This window comes from Muntiacus reevesi, chromosome 9 (assembly GCF_963930625.1).
Source record: "Muntiacus reevesi chromosome 9, mMunRee1.1, whole genome shotgun sequence".
NCBI lineage: Eukaryota > Metazoa > Chordata > Mammalia > Artiodactyla > Cervidae > Muntiacus > Muntiacus reevesi.
Genome location: NC_089257.1, coordinates 25,499,277 through 25,523,561, shown reverse-complemented (window position 1 = coordinate 25,523,561; position 24,285 = coordinate 25,499,277). Strand labels below are relative to the sequence as shown.

Genomic DNA, 24,285 nt, shown 5'->3' with positions numbered 1-24,285 from the left:
CTTCATCTCGTCCTCATACAATGTGCCCTGAGGGTCAGCAATAAAAGGGGTGCTTTTAGACTCCCTTGGGAGCAGGCAGCCAAACCTTCCTTTGACCCTGCAGAATCAGCTGCCATTCTCGGCAGTCCCTCTTCAAATTCATGATCCAGTTATACAGATGACAAGGATTCTTGGAGGGAGTGAAGGAACAGAAGTCCTAATAAGTAGAACATGGATATTAACCACTGTGGAATCACCTTTTAAGAGGGTATCTTTAAAGCCCAGAGTGATTTTTTTTTCCCAAGACAAAGAAAAAAAAAGCAATTTACACTTTTGGCAGCAATTTTCTGTCTTCTCTATGCTATTCTGGGAGATCTTGTGTTTGCTCCCTCACAGATTGGCTCCTTCTCGACTCCTGCTGGAGCCTGCTGAGAAGTAATATATATTCAAGGAGAGGAGGCGGCAGTAGGCTCTACTGCCTTGAAAGCTGTTGTGTAGTGGGAGGAAGTCAGAGAGGGAAGGACCCTTAAACTCGTGTGTTCTGAGGAGAAGGTAGCAAGATCAATATTAAATTTTCATTTGCTATTGAGATTTTCTCTGATTTTTTTTTTTTAACTAAAAGGAAAATGGCTTTTTAAATAGTAACAGCCATACGAGGATTTCTGTAGAATTTTTCATCTTCAGAGCTGGCTCTTGTTCAGGCAAAGAGCTCCCGCTGGGATCAGTGCGAATCTGACCATGCTGATTCTGTGATCCAACAAGCAGTAGTTCTGAGGAAGTAGGAGCTCAAGGAGAGTCAGCAGACCTACCTTCTCTTCTTGCTGGGGACCGACTGTGTGACCTTGGGCAAGTCATTTAACCTCTTTGTCTCTGTGTAGCTGGGTTTTATTTTCCTGTAAATACTAGCCCTTCTTTGCCCTACTGTGCCCCCAGTTTTTGGGAATATAGTGTGTGCAGGAGTACGGTCATATATCAAATGTGAAATGAAAAGAATCTGCTTATAGCAGATATGGATTCTATAATTTGGTAGAGTTTTTTCCCCTATATTTCTCAATTTTGTTTCTTTAAAATTTTTCTTGGTTCTATATATTAGGTACTCTTTTCCCCCATGCCCTAAAATAACAACCATATGCCTGTCCTCAGCTCTGGCATTTCTCTTCCTAATTACTTAGTTTGTAGAGATAAGAGGGCACTAAGTCAGTGATACACTTAGGTATCTTTTATCCTCTGATGGTAAATTTGTGGTTTGGTATTTACATCACCTTCATTTAAGAAGACCATTTAAGTGGAAGCCAAAGAAAATGTCTCTGATACTTGTGACATGGAGTGGAACTGTCAGGATTGCCTATTATCCTCACGTGGAGCTCTAACATCTAAGTTGGTCTTCAGCACAGAGAGTGTCTTTGCTGTCACATTTCCCTCTTGTGGAACCTGAGCTGACTTTGTTTTCCTCTGGTGATGTGAATTGTTTATCCTCTCCTCACCCGGATGAAGGATGAAGCCATGCAATGCATTGTCCTGCCTTTCTTTAATAAAAGCAAGCCTGCTTCCTAAAGTAATTGATTTTCATATATTTGCCTGTGAGAGCCACAGCTTTATTTTATTTTGTGCATATTGCCAATAACCAGAGAATCCATTCACAGCTGGAAAACTCAGCCAAGGTGACTCTAGCTTATTCTACCTACCTCACAGTAGCAATAGTAGCTTGGAGCAGCCTGCCTTTTTTGGCTTCATAATGCTAACAAAAAAAGGCCCAGGAGGAAGAGACCTGGATGTCACTTTTCATAGTGTGGTTTTATGCTAAATCAACTTTGGTTTGCCATCCAGTGCATAGTTATGATGCTTGGCAGGCTTACCTCGTTTATATGTTTGACCTCAGAGCTCATCAGAATAACATTCACTTTTAGGAGCTCTGTTCCCTTATCTCTTTAGCAAATAAAATTGCAGAGGAATTTTTTCATTCGTTTGTTCAGAAACATTTTCAATTGTCTATTCTGTTGCCAGGCCCCATGCTAGGCCTCAGAGATACGATGATGAAGAAAGACTTTGGCTCTGTATTTGAAGATCTCAAAGTCTAGTTCAAAAGAGAGAACTAAGTAAACAATTTTAATTTCACATGTAAAGGCAATATAGTAATTATAATTATTATAAAAAAAACATTTATTGAATGCCAACTATGTTGGTGATGCTGGGAAAGATTGAGGACTGGAGGAGAAGGGGACGACAGAGGATGAGATGGTTGAATGGCATCACTAACTAAATGAACGTGAATTTGAGCAAACTCTGGGACATAGGGGAGGACAGAGGACCCTGACTGCAGTGCTGCAGTCCAAGGGGGTGCAAAGAGTCAGACACGACTTAGCGACTGAATAACAGTGATGTCAGTGATGCTGTCCAACCATCTCATCCCCTGCTGCCACTCCTCCTTCTGCCTTCAGTCTTTCCCAGCATCAGGGTCTTTTCCAATGTATTAGAAAGTACTTTAAACATTTTTTTTTAAATTTCTCATAGCAGTCCTAATAAGTGGTTAATACATTATCTTCATTTCTCATCTGAATGAGAAAGCCGACTTGCAGAAAGGTTCTATGAACACTAACAAGGTCACTCAGCTGAAAAGCGGTAGAGCCAGTATTCAAGTACTCTGATTTGAGACTGCGGGCTCTTGGCCACTACAGTACAATGATCCTCTACAATAAATATGTTGGATGTAGAATCAGGTGCAACTAACTCCAAATAGAGAATCAGAAAAAATAGCGTTTGTGCTGGCGTTGAAGGATGGGTGTATGGATTAGCTTTTCTGGACAGACAGGGTAGGAAGGCCATGCAGGCACAGAGATCAGCATTTCTGAAGGCTCAGAGGGATGTAAGCTCTTGTGCTGTGTGGGGAAGGGTGAGTAACTGCATGACTGGCCTAAGGCAGGAGATGGGACTAAAGGGCGGCTGAGTCTCCCTTGTCCAGGGTCTTCTGTGCCATTTGAGGCAACACGTGGTTTATACCACTTCCTGTTGGCCTAGCCTCTTGACTACAGCAGTGCCCTCCCTACTCGTAGAAGAAATGGATGGACTTTTGAATCGTATGGATCTCCTCCTGTAGTCATAGCTCATGAGTTGTTATGTGTAAATTGTTTGCTTTTTCTGTGCCTCGGTTTTTCCATCAAATTGCACATCATAAGCTATACTGAAACGACAAGTAGTTTATGAAGCATTAAAAGTACTCTCCTTTTGGGTTTCTCCTTTTATATAGAAAAGCAACTGAGATATAGTTGTAAAAGGAAATAGTTTGTTTTTATCTTATTTATACCTGTTTGACAGCTCCCATCTTCCTCTAACTTAAAGCCAAATTTGGAGAGTAGATACCTGGTTCCTTCTATAATGGAGATAAGGAATACTAAAGCACCAGCATTTTCCAAACAGATTTAAGACTCTAGATGTTTCTTAGAAGCTAATCAAAGAACTAAATTGATGTAACAGGTATCCCTGAGTTAGATCCAGTGCTGAATAGTCTGGCTGGAGCTTAATTCTCTTCTTCCTTGTTTAATCTTCATAAGCATTTTGGACTGGCACTAAGCCAGTGATAGATGTTAAGGAGTCACAAAACTCCAGTCTGTGTTTGAAGAATAAGTAAATCTGATGTCCTTGGTTCTGCCCCCTCCTCACCCCTGGCAGCTGCAGCCACTTGTCATTAGCAGTGTCTTTTTCATTTTAGGAGAAACCTGCTGGTCCCTAGCATCTTCTTACTGCCTCTCAGTGAGAGGCAGGCAAGAGGTGGATAATTCCCTTTCCCCAGTAACTTCCAAGGAGCCTTCCTTTCACTGTAGGCTCTGTATGGTTGAACTGCATTCAGCGCTTTACCCAGAAACCCACAGCAGGTGTCTGTACCAGATGCTGGGAGCAGAAGCTGGTGTGTTTTTTGTTTGGGGATTTTTCTTTTCAAGAGGGTATGACGTTTTGGAGTCACTGCATGCAGGTTTCTTTAAAACGAGAACTACAACGAGGAAACTTCAGAACCTGAAGGAGGTGACCAAAGACTGGGGTATCCTAAATGGTGACGTCTTTGCCAAGGAACAGTACTCTTGTGCCTGTCCTATTTGGACCTGGGGCCTGTGAGTGGTTGTAGGTTCATTTTTAAAAAAAAGACTTCTTTAGCCAGAAGCAGGGGTGTTAGGAAAGAAAAAGACTTCCTTACATAAATGCCTCATTCCCGCACTCCTAGCACCACTACCAATTGTTCCCTGTAGGTTGTAATGTGGTTGTAAAACAGAAAAGTGTTTTGTTTCCTTGGTGAGTACATGTCTCCTTCCCCCCTGGTTCTATCAATTCTATTTAAAGGAAAGTGAGACTGAGCGTGAGAAAAAACAGTAGAGAGAGGGAGGAACTGACAGAATTACAGAGAAGGTAGGCAAAGAAGCATTTCTCAGCTGTCCCTGACTGCTAGATGCATCGGTTCAGATGCTGTGGGGCAGTGTACCGTTTTATCCTACTTCTCAGGTACTGTCACTCAGATAAGGACCGGTTAAAACCCACCTAGCTGCCAACTTTGCCCTGACTTTCAGGGCTGTTCAGGATTAGCACCTAAGCAGCTGTCATAGTGATACCTGCTTATGTGTTGTACCTAAAATAGGAGTCAGACCTACATATATTATTTCAAAGCTTTAAAAATAAAAAAAACTTGTTAAATTTAGTTATTCTCATCCCCTTTTCACAGATGAAGCAATTGATACTACAGGAAGTTCTTAGGCCATGGTCACACAGTTAGAAAGGATTAGAACCCAAATCTGTCAGGCTTAAAATTCTGTGCTTTTAACCTGCACACTATACTCTCATTCTCAGGAGATGGAAGATTCGTATCTTCCAACATCTTGACTAGCAAGTAAAGTTAATGAATGGAATGGTGACAAGCCATGAGGCATTTGGCGTTTTTATCAGAAAATGTTGTTTCCATTTTCTTTATTGAACACCAACAGCAGTTTGTATGAGGCAGAAGTCGAGGTGGAACTTGCCAGGAAACTGCCTAAGGTGGAATGAACAGAAACTTCTCTCCCCAGACAGGTAAACACTGGTTTACTCCCTGGCTTTTGTGGAGCCAGCAACTGCCATCGCCTCTTCTGAAAGAGCCACTGTTCACCCAGTGGCAGGTGCAGGCCAACTGTTGTCATGACAACGGCAGGAGAGGCAAGCAGTTTAATTCCAGAACTGATAATTAACTTGGGGGTGGGGTGGAGGTGGGTAGAGAAATGGGGGGATAATTGTTTCAGGAGGGAAAACTTAGCAATTACCAGCAAGCTGCACAGATAAAAAGGCCAGGCACAGACGCCCCAGCTCAGCATGCCCCTGAAATTCAGCACTCATCCCTTCTGGTTAGGAATTTTTGATAAATGAAAGTGAAGGGTCGAGTCCCCAGCCAATCAAGACTCTTTAAGTACCAAATAAGGAAAAAGGAAGTTATATAGGCTGTAAGAAAGAAATGCAGGGGGCCAGATAAATGACTACCCTAAATGACATCACCCAACCAGCAGCAATCCAGAAATGCTATCTAAACTCTGCAGGACGAATTCATGCCTGGAGATAAAACAAGACCCACAAGGCATACCCATTGTGAGCTTCAGCTTCTGTGGATGGAATCCGGGAGAGTGGCTTATTAGAAAGAAAATAAAAAGAAGACTTACAGAGGTGGTGAACTTGTTAAGGTCATTGATCATCATGGCTAGTCATCTATCAACTCCTCAGAGACTGCATTAATGAACGTGAGCTAAACATTCCACGTGGATCATCTATCTCATTTAATCCTCACAATAGCCTAGGACAATGGTGCTGTTATTATTCTCATATCAGACTTACACATGTTCAGTGCTTTACCCAGGGTCACAGAGCTAGTAAAGCAATGTACTGAATCCTATTATCCTATTAATTTGTGTTTTTAAAGTAAAACCTATAGTACTCTATGGGGATGTCATGGTCCCAATCTGAGTAAAATCAGGATTAAGTAGATACAAACAGTTTACAATAAAAAGGAAAAATTTTTTTTCTAGTAGAAGAAAGATAAGCTACAAAATAAAAATTACTAGATAAGCAGTGCTGGAGAACGTCCTGTCGTGGGTTTGAGATCTGTCAGACTCGTGGTTCACAGATTAGCCCTATGTCACAGATCAGCTCTGATCAGATGACTTAAGTGTAGTCAGGATTTCTTCCAGACTTGTTCTGTGGCTCAGGGCAGGTTAAGGCTTGGACAAGGAGGTGACATTGCACAATGCAAAACTCCTCTAATGATAGATTTTCACCAAACTTCCATGCTTTATGTATTTTTCATGGGAAAACTGCCATAGTGTATAGCTAGACCTCCCTGTATTCCAGAGTGTGTGTGTGTAATGCACATACATGATATGAGAGAGAAACAAATAGAGTTGGCGGTTGCGGGGTGTGGAGACAGAGAAAATGTGGGGAAGGGAGAAAGAAATATTTTACTTTAAAACAGTGAGTCTCAGTGAAAGAAGAATCATGGTGTTCATGTAGTACTTATAGCGCATTGTTCCAGGCCTTGTTCTTTGGTGTGCAGAATATAGTTTTCAGCCAAGCATTCATGGTCCACATAGCCCTCAAAGAGCTTATAGTCTAAAATCTCAAAGACTGAAGAATGTAAATGGTATGTAATTTAAAAACACATCTTAAAGAAAGCCATTAGTTCTTCTCTTAAAACCTGTTAAAGAACTAAAATTTGCCCAGTCCTTCTGGCTAGTAGGAAAATGTGTAAAAGATAGAATACAAGAGAGACATAGATTGATAATCAATACTTAAAACTATGAGCTTCCCTTCAGTTTTTCAGAGGTTTGACAAACTAGTAGGTTGATGTTGCCTTTGCAAATGAAACAATTAATATCAAAATTTGGGCGCTCGACTGACATAATAATTATGCTGGAAAATGTAATTTTGTCTGCATAATGGAAGCGGGATTACTTCAAGGAGATCTCATTAATGTGCGTTCATCTACAAAAAGCAGTGTAACCTTTCTTATTAGATTATTGCAGGGTCATGATGCAAAAGGCAGTTGGAATAATTCTCAGTCTTTTGTTCTAAGAAAATAAATTAAACACTGTCTAGGAGTCTAGATATGAAAATCGAAATCATAGAAGACAGAAAAACAACATAGTCACTCATTGTGAATTTACATAACCTTTTTATTTCTGTAGGTTTCATTCCACTTACCCATTTATTAAAATAAATTATATCCAATGTCTGTTATGTGCCAGGCAGTGCTAGATGTTGAAACTGTCATGGAAATCAAAAGCCAAAGCAGTTCCTTTTTGCATGGTGCTTACCTTATAGCAATTGGTCTCTCCTCCCCATTTCGGAGCCATATATCTATTCTCTGTTCAACTCTCTCCAGTCTTAAGAATCAGCACCTGACTAAAAAGATGCTCGTCACGTGCAGTTATAAATGGAAATCCCCCACTCCTGGGCTTCCACGTGTATTAGACTGAACACTGATTATCTGAGTTGTTGACTTAGTCTTTTAAACTCGGGTTCTAGGGTCCACTAAGTCTGGCAAATGCTGCTTATTTACCCAGCTCTTGAAGTTCCATAAGTACCATGGCATAATAAAGGCTTTGAGCACTCCTGTAAATAGTAAGACTTACTTACTTTGTTTAACCCAGCATTCCCAAACTTCTTGACCATGAGGATATTTTATCCCCTATCACATAAATACCCTTTTGCAACAGTGTTCCTCAACTGGAGGAATGTGGCTCATCGTCCACTAGATATTAAGAACTGTTCCTGATGAATTGCCATCTAGAAAGAGGTATAAGAAACGTAAGACAATGCAGAAAGAGCCCACATCTCTCAGGTTGAAATCTTGTATTTTTAAAAAACTAGGTCTTCTGAACCATTTCTCTACTATTATTAATATATGTCCAATACAAATGGGAGTGTAGCTCTCAGAGGTTCAAATAATGGAAACTGATACACCATCCTGGGAAAAGAAAGTCTGGAGAAGGCCACTGGGAGTTTTTTTAATTGGCATGAAAATGAAACTCGGATGTCCATGATTCCTTTCAAAAATAACTTATCTATCATAAATCAGTTTTTTGTTCTTCTGGTCTTAATAACATAATTCCTTTCACTCTTTAACAATAAAAAGTTGTAATTCCTACATATCCCAAGCACCCAGCATATTATGTAGTACAGAGTAGACTCTCAGGTATTGGTTGAGTGAATGACTGAAACAGACAGTGACAAGGAAGGTTACTAAATACAGAGCAATACAGAAGAGTGTCCTTTTTCCAGTTTTAGGTCAGTGTATAAAGTGAGTGTATCCTTTTGTCATATGATAGTGCCATGCTTAGTAACAAGTTGAGGGAACCAAGAAAATTTATATGTATAGAAGTATCTTTCAGACTGTTACATGCTGGGTCTAAGGAGTTGTCCTGTTTGGTGTTTTTGTTTTTTTTTTTATTTCAGTGATCATGGAGGTGCTCAGTATTCTGTGTGTCAGAAACTTCCCCAGTATGACCCGGCCCTAATACCAAGTGGATTATACACCAGGATTGCAGTATTCTGACTTAAAGAGAGGAAGACTGTGAGACTATGATGTCAGGTCTTTGATAGAACTTCTCTGTCCATCAATTTTCTCCTCAGTCGTTTAGGGGCCATAGAGCACCCATTCTGTCTGTATTAAGTGAGAGAACATATGTGAGTAATAGTATATAATAAAAGCAAATAAGAAATGTAAATGATGCTCTGTGCCCTTCAGAAGTATAAGCATTAAACAAGCAAAATGATATAAAGTTAAGTCTTTTCATAATACTATTTAAGACATAACCTGAGGTTCATATTTGAATTATTCAAATAAACATTTATTAGAAGTAACAAAACAAGCAGTTTACCTTTGATTTAGTACCTTTACAATTTACATGGTATACACAGGTGGCTCAGTGGTAAAGAATCCGCCTGCTGAACAGGAGATGTGGGTTTGCTTCCTGGCTTGGGAAGATCCCCTGAAGAAGGGAATGGCAACCCACTCCAGTATTCTTGCCCAGAAGACTCCATAGACAAGGAGCCTGGTGGGCTATAGTCCACAGGGTCACAAAAGAGTTGGACTCGACTTGGTGACAACAACATAGACATCTTGTTTCCTTATTCAAACAAACCTGAGATGAAGTTTTGCTTACCCCCATGTTACATCGATGAGAAAGTGATCTGTGAAAGTGAGGAAGTGATCTGTTCAGGGTCGCCCAGCTAGAACCAGAAGCGGCAAGAGTCAGGACTTGCAGTAAGGCCTTCTTGTTCTCCGTCCCGTGCCTTTGCCCTCACAGCCGCTTTTGTTCAAAACATCTCTCTTGCTTTTTTCCTCCCTCCCCAGCATGTTCTACCCTTGACTTCTCCTTTAAATGGCATCATCATGTCTCAAGCCAGTAACCTAAGAGTAATACTCTGTATCTCTCTTTTCTTCACATTCCACATCCAATTAATCAGTAAATTTTGTCAGATTTACCCTCATCTATACATCAAATCCAAGGACTCCTCTCCTCCGCCCACTCTCCATACTGGTCCAGACCACGTAATTTCTCTCCAGGCATTCTGCTGTCATTCCCTTACGGCCACTGTTACTCATCTTTCCCCTCAGTGTAACCAACCCCTCCCGCCCCCGCCCAATCCATTCTTCATGTAGATACTGAGATGTTCTCTTAGGAGACAAAGGAAGTCATCTAACTATTCAGAATGCTCCAGGATGAAATATATCATGTCCGGAGTTTGCTTCAGGATCAGCTGGAGGAAGAGGACCTATGAAGGCACACAGGAGGGGGTCCCGCCATCCTCACGCCCGCTGCTCCCCCCCGCCCCGTGCTCGCCGCAGCCACACAGCTCTCTCGCTGTCCTTCAGATGGAAGGGACGGTCCTTCACTTCAGGGTCTTCGTGCGCGGGTTCCCTTCTGCCTGGGTGTTCCTCCTCAGATCTTCACACGGCTCATTCCCTCTCATTATCTAGGCCTCAGCTGAAATGTTGCCTCTCTGGACCTTCCTCGCTTCCTTACCTGCTTTGGCTTTCTGCTCTACTTGTCACTACATGAAAATGGATTATATATGTAACTTATTTTTCCCCCCACTGGAAGTAAATGTCACGAGGGCAAAAGCTTTGTCTTTTTCACCGCTGTTCTCTCAGTGTCTGGCAAGTGATAGGCACACAGTTAATTTGAATAAATAAATCGCTATGCAAAACCTGTTTTCGAAGTTGTGGAGAGAACTCTGGTTTGGAACAGGAAAACCTTAGACTCACTGGATCATGTCCTCAGCCTGTCACCTCGTGCGGGGCATTGACCTTCAGCCATTATTTGCGAATCTGCTCTTGTTATCCGCCAGCAGCCTGTGAGCTTCTGAACGGTGGCCTCTATACTTGGTTTTTCTTCATCTCAGTAGGAGACATAGCAGGTCTGTTAAACTGTTCGCTAACTGAACACACAAGCAATACTTAGCCATGTTCCAGGCTTGGAAAATGACTGACTAGGACTCATGAACCCTTGGCTATTCCTTAGATAATAATGATCATGGCCATAATAGCAAACGCTGATAAAAGGGCCTGCCACGGGCCAGGTGCTGTTCTAAGAGTTTTACGTGTCATGATTTCATTTAATCCTTTTGATGGCCCCATCGGGGTAGAGGCTGCTACTGTCCCCATTTTCCAGACAAGGACAACTACGCACAGAAGAAGTGAATAGTTTGCCCAACGTCGCATAGCCAGGGAATGATAGAGAGCCAGGGTCTGAACCAAAGGCATCTGGCTGCGGAGTCTGTATTCTTAACCAACTCTTTCTTCTGCCTTTGCAAATCCTCAGTGTAGGCTTACAGCAAGATAGATAGATAGAAAAATAGATGATTTAGGAAATAAATATTTAAGAAAATAAAAGTTTGGCTGTGTGTATCTGCTCTAAAGAGGGCTTTTAAACTAAGTATTCAAGGCTAGTTTCTTGGCTCTTTTCATTTAAAGCTGCACATCTGCCCCATCTGCTCTGTGTGAGCCTTCTGAGAAGGGCAGGGATGCAGCAGTGAGAGCTTTGTGTGGAGTCAGCTGTGCTCTAAGGACCATGCAGAGATTCGGGCGGTGCCCGTTCCCTGTCCTTGGCAAGTGATGGGCTGCAGAGGTGCCTTCAAGTCAGGGGCCGCCCTTTTAGCTGCGGACTTGTGTGCCTTGTGATGATGAAGTTGGAGAACAGCGGCCTGTCTGAGCCAGCAGTAGTACAGGCTGCTGTCTGGAAAAGCAGGGTGTGAACTCACATATATCATCGTGAGATAGTTCCCAAAATAAACGGGGCTTTTGTGCTGACTCTTGCTTTTCCAGCTGAGGCCTGACTGTTTCCTCTTTCTTCTCTTAAAACAATCTTTCTAGAAGGCGTTTCTCTTTCTACCTGCCTTTGAGTGACAGGGCTGACATCTGAGAAAAAGGAGAAGTGATCTACTTCTTTACAAGTTACATCTCCATCAGACCTGAAAGTTGTTTAAAATTCAGTCTTTGCCTCTGGAGCTCTTGAGTCAAGGTGAGGAGTACTCAAGTCAGCCTTCTGACTCCATGAGAACTGGAAGTAGGAAGAGTGAACTCTTATCCTGAATCAACCAGCATCAGTCAGTAAAGACATCTTTAGGAGGGACTCTGCCTGCAACTAAGGGGAAATGGCAGAGGAGGTTATATGTGTGTACTCCACTATTATATATAAATAAGGGACTTGGACATCGTGGATTTTGGTATCTGAGGGAGATCCTGGAATCAATTCATATGGAGGAATGATGTTATATGAAATAATCAGACAGCTTTAAGATAAAACCCTCATTAAAAACGGAATGCGTGTTTTATACTCTATCACTTTAAGAGTTCAAAGAATCAGTGTGATGCACTGGGTAAAGAATACAGGCTTTGGGGTCAGAGGTTCTGGGTCTGAATTCTAGCCTCATCACCCATTAGCTCTATAACCTTAGCCCTACTGTTTCAATTCCTTAGGCCTTGGTTCTCTCATCTGCCAAACAGAGATGACAGCAGTATCTAAAATTAAGATTAATGCGAGGACTAGTAAGATCATTCAGTTAAAAAAAAAAATTCTTTTGAGTGCCAAATCTGAGCTAGGCACTGTTCTGGGTGCCTGGGATATGGAAAAGGCCCCTGAAGTCTCAGTGGCAACAACAAGCCTTTACCTCTCTCACATACTGCATGCCCCCTGTGGATCAGCTTTAGCTCTGCCCCCTTCTCCTTCATTCCAAGACCAAGGCTAAAGAGCAGGCCCCTGTGGCACATGCTGGCCACAGAGGGAACAGAGCAGCGGCCAAACGGTGCAGCTCACCCCGGGAGAGCAGGGGCTCACTTTTGAGGCGAGTGACGGAGGGAGAGAAGAGTCCGGAAGGCTTGCAAGATGAGAACATTTTTGCGGTGATTCAGATGAAAGAGCTCGAAGTTCTAGGCTTGGATTAGAAGAGTGGCCATGCGGAGAAAAGAACAGGTGGGGGAAACGTGGGTATGGGACTGGCGAGAACTTAGTGAGTGGCCGCATTTGAGAATAAAGGAGGAAGATGGAACTCAGTCAGAAGCACTGGCTTCCAAGCCTTGCTCTGCTGCTACCTACTTATGTAAACTCAGGCAGATCATTGAACGATTCTGGGCTTTGAGTTCAACATTTATAAAATGAAAGGCCTGAGTTTGATGTGGCCCCTGAGGTTCCCTCTAGCTCTGTCCCTCTCTGGCTCTAAGACTCTGAAGTCTCTGACTTAGGAGATCACAGACCACATGGGAGGGAAGGTTGGCTTAGAGAGAAGGTGTTGTAGTTGTGATTCCAGTTTGCATCTGTCTCAGACCATTGGGTTGTGAGCCTCTCCTCTTTGACTTTGCTTAGAGCCCTCTTTCTCCTTGGCTTCATTTTGAATCCAAGAAGGAAATAGAATTTCTTTTTCATCTCCAAAGTGGGGTCCTTGGAAACACATAACACCTTGAGGTCATGGGACTAATGTAGCCTTACGGATAGTGTTTCTCCAGCATCTTTTGGTATCCTGGCATCTTTCTGTGCTTCCTTCAGCATATTTCATGTTATGATAGCATCTTCACAGTGTCAGCCTGGGAGTCTGCTTGAGAGGAATCCTTATCCCCCCTACCCCAGCCTGTCACATACCACATATTCACAGAATCAGAAATTTCTGCCACTCTTCCTCCCTCTCAAGGGCATGCTTCAGCCTCTCTTATCCTGTACTCACTCCTTCTCTTGGGAAGAGGAGTAACTTGTCTGATTGGTGGGAGTCTGGCAATTATTTGACCTCTCCTCTCAGTTGCACAGGATAAATGTGTTAACAATCACTGCCCTGAAAAGACAGCATGGCCATGTCTTTCTCTCTTCTCTTTTGCTTTCTTGAACCACTGGGTTCAGGCAGGATGGACCTTCCTTGCTCTTTGCTCTCCATTAAAATAAGCAGACTAGGAGGAAATTGTCTCTTCTGGATGCAGATAGGTCTTTGTTCCAACTTCCCCATCAATAACTAATTAAGTAAATTAAGTCACTCCTTCCCTGGAATTCAGATGACTTTAATTTAGTGGGGGGCTTCTTCCCTGGTACCTCAGCTGGTAAAGAATCTGCCTGAATGCAGGAGACCCCGGTTCGATTCCTGGGTTGGGAAGATCCCCTGGAGAAGGGATAGGCTACCCACTCCAGTATTCTGGCCTGGAGAATTCCATGGACTGTATAGTCCATGGGGTCGCAAAGAGTCGGACGTGACTGAGCGACTTTCACTTTTACTAATTTAGTGGGATAAGTGGCAGGAGGCACCTACTGTAGCTTTAGAAATCTCAGCACTATATTAATTGGGTCACCACTAACAAAACTAATACCTTGATTATAGTTTAGTTCCTGAAGTCTCTGCTCTCCTTGTTTGAAAATATAATGCACACCCACTATATTAATTGGGTCTCCACTAACAAAAGTAATACCTTTAGCTCCTGAAGTCTCTGCTCTCCTTGTTTGAAAGTAGAGAATGCAGTGAACAAGTGACAGAATGGTCTTCAGCGGAACCCTTTCAGCATCACCTCACACTTGGTAATGGCTTCTTGTCCCCTCCCCCTTGGCTTTGCCCATAGGAAAGTGCAGCTGTGAAAGAGGGGACTGGTTTATTGTGCATCAGATGTATTTCATCAAAGCTGAGTTGCCATCAACCAGTGTCTGCCTGCCCTATAAACTGTGTTTCCAGGAAACTGGCTTCCCTCTTATATCCTGATATTTTTAGCCACTTCACCCAAAATGCTGGATTCAGTGCTCTTTTCATATGGTCATCTTAGTTAAATGACTACTTTGAAATTTCAGTATTAAATTAATGGTACAGTCTAAGTTCACCAAAGATGAGAGTTGTACTTAATAGTTTGAGGTTTTTAACCTCCTTCCTGTCTTCCACTACAGTCAGTGTTTTGAAATATAACTTTTTGACAAGTAGGTATTTAAATTCTGACATGATTTTTGTACCTTTTTAAAGACTAAAATTATAGGCCAATTCAGTTGAAATGGTTAAACACAATTTGCGTGCATGGTTATAACCCCACTTGATTCATTACAAAAAATTTTAAGTCTTAATTATTGTTTCTAGGAAGTCTCCCAGGAGGCGAAGCTAATGAGCCTTGAATTATTCCATCAGTGTGTATGTCAGACACTGTGTGAGGCGCAACAGGGTTGAAGAACGAGCCATGGGCCCTACTCTCAAACACTTGTAGTTCGATTGAGAAATGAAGCTCATGGGCAAAGAATTATAATATACCAGTATGAGAACCCACATAGAGAGATGTGCTAAGTGCTGTGGGAAGCAGAATAAAAAGTGACTAATTCTTCCTGGGGAATCAGGGAAGATTTCACAGGTGTTGATCCACTTGAACCAGTGACCTGAACTGAGCTATACAACAGTAAGTTGATTGATGGAGATTAGAGAATGGGCATCATAATTGTATGTTCTGATAGTGACAAGGGAATTTTGAACTGTGGTTCACGAGGGGAAAGTATGTACTATATCACTATTTAAGTCCTTTGTCAGCATTGTGCTTTATTTTATAAGAGAGCTTTGCCAACATTTATCCTTCTGGTTTTAGAAAGAGCATAGACATAATGGAAATAAAGTTGGCATATTTTGAGGAGCCATAATTTAGAGTTTTTCACTTTTGAAGTTTCAATCGTTCATTCTCTTCTTCTCTCTCTCTGTCATCTAAAAGAAAGAGATTTAATTTCTTTTTAACTATTTCCTACTCTTTTAATTGTTCTCTGTTATAACCACGGCTCCTGTTTCTCACTGTATTAACCAGAGACTCTTTGATTGTAAGGAACAGAAACCTACCCTAACTAGTTCAGATAACACAGTGGGATATGGAAAAGATATGGTGCACTTTTCAGAGGACCCAATCAAAGGAAGTGTTTCTGTACCTGGTGGGCCCAGGCCTGGAACCTGGTTAAGACCTGAAGTCGCTCTCGCAGTCTCTGATCTCTCCGTCTCTTTCTTTCTCCTGCTTCACCCTCCGCCCCACAGAGCAGACGTCTCTGTTCGCTTTGTCTGTCCTCTTTCCCTATAATCTCAGCTTGTCCTGGCAGCACTTTGGTCCCTGCTATATAGCAGTTTTCTGATGCAGAATTCAACATTGCTTCACCACAGTCTTGAGAGACTATCTAGCCAGTTCATGTCTATTAATTAGCTACCCTTGAGTTGGGTGGTCATGCCTGTCTCGTCAGTTACTGTAGAAGGGGGGTGGGGCTGGGGGGTGAGGAGTCATGTGGTTTGTAGGGCTTTTCTTGCCCCAGGTAGGGACAGGACAGAAGGGTGAACTGAAAAAGGTAAGCAAAAATTAAACAATATTCTGCTGTGCTCCCCTAGAGAAGCAAACTGGTATGTAATCAAAGATGACAATTTAACTTTTCTTACCAGTTTTTTAATAGTTAGACAGCAGAGTGCCCCTAAGTGCCTGTACCTAGTATCTACTGCAGAACAACTTCATTTCTTATACACTTAGCATTTCACAGATAAACAGAAGATGTACATTCAACCAACATGTGACTCCTAACAGCACCCCTGTTTCTCGTTTGCTGTTGCCTCTTAAAGGTCAGGGTATATGAGAAAAACCATGAATTTTAAGTCACTGGAGTTACTTCCATTTCTTGCTAATTTAGTGGCCATAAGCTAGTTCCAACCTCTTAGAATCTGTTTTCTGATTCACAAAACGGAGCTGAGTTGTACCTCCCCCGCCTCTCTCGATGCTTGTGAGAAACATATGATAAATGCACACTGAATGATTTTGTGAATAGTAAAACACTATTCTGATGAGTTCAGTTATTAATTGATTATGTTAGTGGTGGCAACAAAGATAGTTTTTTGGTTGCTATTTAGCATGAGTTACTGAGGGATTAGACCCTCTGGCGCCTGCTCATCTAAGGCAGGGCATACATGGCTTTTGGCAGGACTTGTAAACACACCAAGTTTCTGCTTCTTTGCCTCTCTGGGCTGTCATTGCACACTTGGAGTTCCTCAGATGAAAAGTATAATGGAAGGTCATAGGTACGCTGCTCCTCCATCAGCGTGCATGTCGTCATGACTCCTGTTCATGACAGGGAGCCTTTTGCTTTGCTCATTTGTGAGCTGGAACTATTTTAATCATCGTAATGGTATTAAGTGGGCTGTTATCTGGGTGCTTCTTTTAATTAGATGATGGTAAGAGAAAAACATGGATCACAAATTATTCCCTTTTGCAAATAAGTAAAAGCTGCTAAATTATTTATTGAAGTTCACTCAGCTAATAAGTCGAAGAGCTAGGATTCAACCCAGTTCTGTTTGACTCTAGTTCCCACATCTTCCCCACTATGCCTTACTGCCAGCAGATCTTAAGAATCTATGTGTTTAATTTCTACCTGGGCTCTTCAGACCCCAAAAGGATCTATGAAGATAGAAATAAGTCTGTGAACTATTTTCAGTATTTCAAAAATTGTAGTGAGAAATCTTACATTTAACTGCAACAGAGAAGAATTATGTTAAGTGACCTAATTTGTCAGTTATTGATTATTTAATTCACACAAGAAAACTAATTAAATATTCAAAAATGTTGTATGTTAGACAAAGAGTTTCAAATTCTGAAGCCTTTGGAGGGTACATGGGGGTCCTTGATGGTGAAAAGATTATGAAATGCAGCCTAATCCCCAAACTGCAAACTCATGGGTCATCAGTCAGCCAAATCTAGCCCAAAGATGTCTTGTTTGCCTCATAAAGTATTTTTTTCAACTGGCCAGCATTTAAAAATTGAAAGATTTCACATCAAAAAGCAGAGTTTTTTCAGCTTCTTTTGAAAATTCAGAATTTTTAGCAGTACTGAATCTGTATTTACCCATGACATTGACCAGCTGGCTTCTTAGAAGGGGTATGTACTTTGCAGTTTACCAGACTCCACCTGGCCCAATTTATTTGTCTCATTCATTCATGTTACCTATGGGGCCCCTGTAAGCATTGGAATCTCTGATGCCCAGGCTCATCCAGTCTCCTTATTTTGCTGCTTAGTTATAAAGTTAAACCCATCCCCTAGTGGTAGTCACACACATTTTGTACCCTATATGTTTGTGTCTTGGGCTTCTTCTTAAGGTCTTTCATGCACGCTTATCTGTTTGGCTCTACTGTATCTTTGAGAACAGGAGTCACAGTCTCATTATTGTTTAAGGGGTTGGGAATGCAAAGAAGAGTAAGACAGAGTTCCTGAGAAAGGTCAAGTAGTCTAGCGTTATTTCTTTTTAAAGTATCTTTTAAAGTATCTAGGACCCTGATAAGTACCAAGTGCCTTTTCATGACCTACTTGCTAGAGTATTGTGAAACAGAATGGGGTTGGTGTTTGTGTCAGAAAGACCTAGGTTAAAGTTCTGGTCACCATTAATTGTCCATGTAAGCAATTTACATAAACTCCTGGGTTTCAGCTCTCTTGTCTGTAAAATGGGTATAATTATAATGCCTGTGGGGTGAAATGAAGATCAAATGATCTGATGCTCATAAGGGTTAGGCACTGTGCTTACCATCTAATAACTGCGAGGATATGGTAACTCTTAGGATTAAACATGCAGTTGGCACTAAGTTAATGCTTGTTGAATTAACAAATGAACAGGTAGAAAAAATTGAGTGTAAGGATTTAAATGTGTTTAAACAAGTAAATATCTGTCAAAGAAGATGTCCCCAGAAGTGTGTCTAGCAGACTTGGAGACCACAAAGTTTTGATGGCTTTAAATGTTTGACTTTGATGAAACTACAGTAAGCACGTGCTGTGGCAGAATCAGCACCCAGAGCTCCTTAAGCCCACGGATAAGCTTGCCTCTGTGGGATAATATCGGCCCCAGTTTAACGCAGGTTGGTGTAAGGTTGAGGAGGGAGGAATACATTTCTAATAAACTTGCAAAGTAGACTCAAACTCAGTGTTTTCAGAAGATACTCAGGACTTCACAACTGGCCCATGGGCTAGCCTCGGTGGTACAGCAGGTTGACATGATCTCCATGAAGGATTGTTGCGGTTGCTAAGGTGACTGCTAGAAGGGGGAAAAGCATTAGACGACTTTCCCGGGGCTCCTGGACTGCTTCCTCCTTTTACAGCCTCAAGGGCCAGGCAGAGGGGAACAGACTTACTCACTGTGTGCCTCTGCTGTCTTATTTAATTGTTACACTGATCCGCTGAAACAGTTTACCATTCAGATGACAAAACTGAAGCTCAGCGAGATCAAGGGACATGTTCCAATTAGGACAGTAGCAGAACCAGAACTCTGGCTCTTCCCATATCTCCACGGAGCCTCCCACAGCCGACCTCTCCCGCCTAAGGATTCTTCTGGGCCCTCAAGCCCATCCTCATCCTCAAGGGAAACTCAAGTAAACTGCCCACTCTCTTCTTACTCATTTTCAACACATGTTTATTAAACAGCCCTATTATGCCAGGCACAGCTCCTATGACTAAAGATACATGATGAACAAGACAGATGCGATCCCTTCCCTGGTGGAATTTAATTCTAGTGAGAAGAGATAGATTTAAAAAAGCCCTAGTAAACCGTTAAATGAAGAAAATAATTTCAGATAGCAGTGTTAGAAAGGAAATGAAAAAGGGTGACATGATGGAAGGGGGTTGGGGAGAAGAAGCTGCTAAAGATAAGGTGTTCAAAAAGGGCTAAGGAGGTCACTTTTGAGCTGAAACCTGACTGAACAAAGGGGCCAGCCAAGCAAAAATGGGCATGTGTGCATTAGAGGCAGAGGGAACGGCGAGTTCAGACTTGAGGCTGGCCGCTAGTGACCATCACAGCGGGCCACTTCACCTTTTAGACTTTTTGAAAACATAATAAGCCTCATAATAGAACATGTTTTTGATTTATAAGCTGAATCATAATATTACATTATTCGGCATAACTCTTTTTCTGGGTATTCTGTAATGTGGCTTCAAGAAGGCTATGATCTCTACAAGTCATGGAGACAAGCTGGCTTTATCAACAAAGAGAGGACCCGCGAGTTTACATGTATCTCCTTCTCGAGAACCACACCCCTCAGGCTGAGCCTGAGGACCTCACACTGTGCGTTCGAGGATGGCAAGGACCAGGTATGGCAGAGTCAGCAGGCGCCCCCAGAAACCCATCACACAACAGACAGAACTCAGACACCTCGGAGGCGGTTGCTGGGTGGTGTGAACATTTCTTTTGGTGCTATATAGCATTATTCCCAGGATGCCTTTGGTTATCACCACAAGGAAGGAAATAAAATTCTTTTTGTGTAGGTAAGTATGGACTCAGTCAATACACAGCAAAAAATAGTTTAGGAGGTAGAAATAGGGGACTGTCATGAACTCAAACCAGGATCAAGGGGAGTGACTCAAAGCAGTAAATCGCTGCCTAGACCTAACAAAGACTGTCCCAACCCAGGTACCCCAAAAGTAATAACAGGAATTGGAAAGCTATTTGCAATATCTCAAAAGTGTGAGTGGACAATGAGACTACACAGGGTCTGATTTACTTCTCCTGTCCCTTCAGGTCATTCTCTTGTTGGTTTATTCAGTATTTCAGTAAATCCTTAGTGAGTTATTTCTGTGTGCCCGGTATTAATGACAAGCACTATGAAATCTTTTAAGTGGGTGAAATAGGGATCCTTGTTGTTGGGACATTTAAAGCCTCTGGTGGAGCAAAGAGACAAGGAGATGGCTCATTACAAAGCAGTGGAGCGTGTACTGATCCAGGCATTGTGGAGTGCTTTGAGAAGTCCAGAGGACGGGAGAAGTGCAAGGGATAGGGTCTTGGAAAGCTTCCTAGAGGAGACATTACTAACCCTAAGTTTAAAGGATATAGATAAATTAGCCAGATGGGTCCAAGGGAATGAAGTTCTTGGCAGAGAAAAGATCCTGTACTTACATATAGGGCTTTTAATTCTCCAGAGTACTTAACGCTTTGTATCAGAATTGTGTTCAGCTTGGAATAAGAGAAAACTCTGGTATCAGTAGCTTAAGCAAACAGAGGTTTATTTGTTTCACATAATAAGTTTGGAGGGACGTGAGTGCTTGCTTTGGTTCAGTGGCTGATGATGATAGTACTGCCATGTTCCTCTGAGACTGGCTGGGCTTTTCCTTCATGCTCATTGCCTTATGATTGAAAAAGGGCTGCAGCTCTGGGTGTCATATCCATGTTCAAGCATGAAGAAGGGCTCAGAAGAAGGGCCACGTCTGCATTAATCAGAAAAGTAAACACTTTTTCCAGCAAACAGCCCCCCACCTACAACCGGAAGACTTATCCTTCCTTGTCAGAGGCTTGAACTGGGCTCCGTGTCCCGTCCCCCACTGCAGTACAGGCTTGGTATGCAGACATTTAACCCTTCCGCACCCTAGAGTAGAAAGCAGCAGGGAGAGTGAGTTGAGAATGGCTAAATCAGCCAATCAATAGTATCTGCCAAACTTTCCATTTCACTTGCTCTTTGTAATAAGCTCACACAGTAGGAAGAGCTGGTGTTATTAGCTCCACTTTGCAGAAGAAACTGAGATTTGGAGAGCTAGATGATGCCTGAAATCACAGAGTTGAACATTTATTTAGTGATAACAAAAAAGAAAACGGAGAGCTAATGTTGACATATGCTTATTACACACCAGACTCTAGCTGAGCACTTAACATATGGTCTCTCCTTTCCTCCTCAGGCAGTCCTTGTGGTCTGTCTCCTCTTGTTAGAAATGAGTAGTCCAGGTATGGACATAACCAAGGGCATATTGACGCGACTTGCCCAGGATCACAAAGCTAGCATACAACAGAGCCAGGATTCAGACCTCAGTTCTCCAGAGTGTCAGCCTGACGCCCTTGTTGCCTCTGCTACCTTGAAACTCTCATAACTTTCTCCCTATGAACCCAGTGAATGTGCCAGCTCACTGACATTACCCAGAGCCCTTGAAACCACCTCATCCCAAGCCCCTCTTACTCCTTCTAATTTATTTGACCCACTCCTGTTTCTTCATTATTGCTTTATGGACACGGAATCCAGCAACACATTATTTCAAATGTCCTGCCATTATGAATACATTTCCTTTCATTGTAATAGCACCCACCATAATGAATACATTCTGGATCTGTGCAGATGTCACTGGTGTTTTCAATGCTCCATTCTAATTTATGTTGGGAAATGAATACTTACAGTATTGCCCAGACTCCCATTACTCCAGAGAAAATGAGGGCCGCCCTGTGTGTGTGCATATGTTTTTGCATTCATGCAGCAGATAGGATGTTTGGGTCAGAATGAATTGTGTGCCTGAAGTAGGAGTCTGGCTCTTTCCTGGAAGGGCACATTGGAAGTAATGTGCTGTGAACATCAGCAAACCTATGCAAGCAGGTTTCCTAAGGGATAGAAGGGCCTACCCACTGGGCATAAATTATAGTCAGATGTTGTTAGAAAGGCAGAGAGAGAGCCTTGCTGACTGAGGGGTCCAAGTTTGGGGGTACCCCAAGATCTTCTTCCCCTCGTGTGTACAGCCAGCAAGGTTGACGTGCTCAGTACCAGCCAGTCTCATCAGTCAGCACACACCGTCACAGCCTCTTTGACCTTGAGGGTAAGTAGTGAGACAGGCCCACCAGGGAGCAGAATGCGGTCAGTTTGGAATTAATTATGTGACCAGGCCTTTATGGTGAGAGTCTGTCTGTGAAATAGAGGGATGGTAATAGTCACGGAGTCTGAAATGCCCGATTGTAGTAGAACATAGCCCCTTTATGGAGAGAGGCTGGGGCTCTTAGCTCTCCAAGAAATGGCCTGTCCTATATTTGAAACAATATGTGGGCCGAGAAGTGCTAGACATTTAGCCTGCTATCTGCAGGGGATTCTTAGGGTGATATCTTGTTAGGTATCTCTATACCAAACATATCCTTTCCAGGGCTTGGGATCTCAGCAGTTAAAGGGTGCCTGGAAGATAACCTGTGAGACCCAATATTGAGAATCCCCATTCAAAGGTTCTAGGAATTTTAAAGGAGGTGATGTGATGGTTTACAGAATGTAAGAGTATCCTAAATTTCTGTAAAATCCTATGTTTTTATACCACACCTATTCCAGCGAAGGCTTTTAGATATTCAGGAGTTGCCTGTTAATAAAAAATTGGCCACTCAGTGATTGCAAGGCAAATTAAAGAAGAAATAGAGGTTGCAAACTGAATTTAGAATGGGTAATGGATGTGGGCGTGCGTGTTTCTACACACACATGCAAAATGCAAATATTGGGGGGGGATTTCTGGAAATGTTTGGTTTTGCCTTTAACAAAAAAAGGGCAAGCGTGACTCTAAAATTTGGCTTGGGGGAGCAAAATTTCTTTCTAGTCTCTAAGTAATCTTAAATCTCACCAGATTTTTATTGCTGAAAGTCTACTATCAAAAAAACGAGGCTGTGGAATTTCAGTATCTGTTCTTTTCTGTTTCATAGGGAGTGCTTTTTCCTCTGAGTCTCTGGAGCCTTAATTTTTATACAATTCGTCATCTGACTCTTCTGTCAATACCTGAAAGACAGACTTGAGAGAACTAGTTTTCCCAAATCTACCAGTTAAGGCTGGTGCAGTCCTCAAAGAAGTTATTGCTCTTCCCTTCCTTCATGCCACAAAGCTACTTGCGCTTGTCCTACACTGAGAAGTCTATTTTACAAGAAGTTCTGTAGAACCAAATAGACTGTTTGGGGGTTTAGTTAAAACACAAATGAATCTAGCTCTGCGTTGAATCTCTTGAGTCTCAAAGTCTCCATTCTTGCAAATTCAAACAACTGGAATGGCTTGCTGTATCCTCGAAAAGAAAAGGAGTCAAATAGTAAGAGAATGATTGTCCACCGTTTCCGCAGGGGCAGTGGTATGAAGCAGTTTACTTTTGCCCTGTGGCAGGGTTTAGTCTTGCTTCAACCTGGAAAGCCTTTCTGAAAGGGGTGCAGAAATGGGGGTGCAGATAGAAGCTGTCTCCTGCAGCAGTGGCTTCAGGTTGCCATGGACTTGGAGCAAAAGAAGATGCAGTTTACCACCAGCTTTGAGTCAGAAGTACCAGAGATTAAAACCCACAGAGAAATGTAGGTCTTTTTGCCCCTGTTGGGGTCAGAGTGAGGAGCAGGAGCTAGGACACAGTATCAGCCTGGTTCTCCTTCAGTTCACTGCTCCCTGCTTGATTAAGCTGGCTGGCAAGCCAGGGAACCAACCTAAACTGCCCTCCCGAGGAGCCGCCCATCTTACGAGAGTTCCTCAAGTAAATGTGCCTGCAGGGGACTATATAACTAGAAGCAGAGCCATTTGCATTAATTCATCCTACACATGTCTTTTGCCTCCTAAAGTGCTCAAGGTTCCTGCCATATATATATATATATATGTATGTATGTATGTATATATGTATGTATGTATGTATGTATATATATATAGCATAAATTTCTAGTCTCTAAGTAGCTGTACTTACAGTCTGCTCTAAGATGATTGATGGGCTTCCCTGGGGGCTTAGTAGTAAAGAACCCAGCTGCCAATGCAGGAGATGCAGGTTGGAGCCCTGGGTCCGGAAGATGCCTTGGAGGAGGAAATGACAACCCACTCCACTATTCTTGCCTGAAAAATCCCACAGATAAAGGAGACTGGCCGACTTCCATCCATGAGGTCACAGAAGAGTTGGATAGGACTTAGCGACTGAACAGCAAAGATGACGAAACAGATAGGGAGAGCAGCGCCCAGGAGAATATGACTGTTTCCTGAAAGCAGATTGTCTGTGCTTCCACTGCCATTCTTTTGTAATAGTTGTTCTTGGCCCTGAAACAAACTCAAGATTTTAAAAAAAATTTCAATAATAAATAGTAT

The 24,285-nt window shown here is 42.4% G+C and overlaps 1 protein-coding gene and 1 long non-coding RNA gene across 2 annotated transcripts in view; one reads left to right on the top strand and one right to left on the bottom strand.

Annotated features, from left to right (window-relative positions):
• The window catches only part of LOC136174394 (uncharacterized), a 1,095,937-nt gene that overhangs the window by 283,790 nt on the left and 787,862 nt on the right, over positions 1-24,285 (bottom strand). The gene's annotated exons all lie outside the window — the stretch shown is intronic.
• Positions 1-24,285, top strand: part of TRIM44 (tripartite motif containing 44) — a 109,010-nt gene that overhangs the window by 58,452 nt on the left and 26,273 nt on the right. The window lies entirely within an intron of this gene.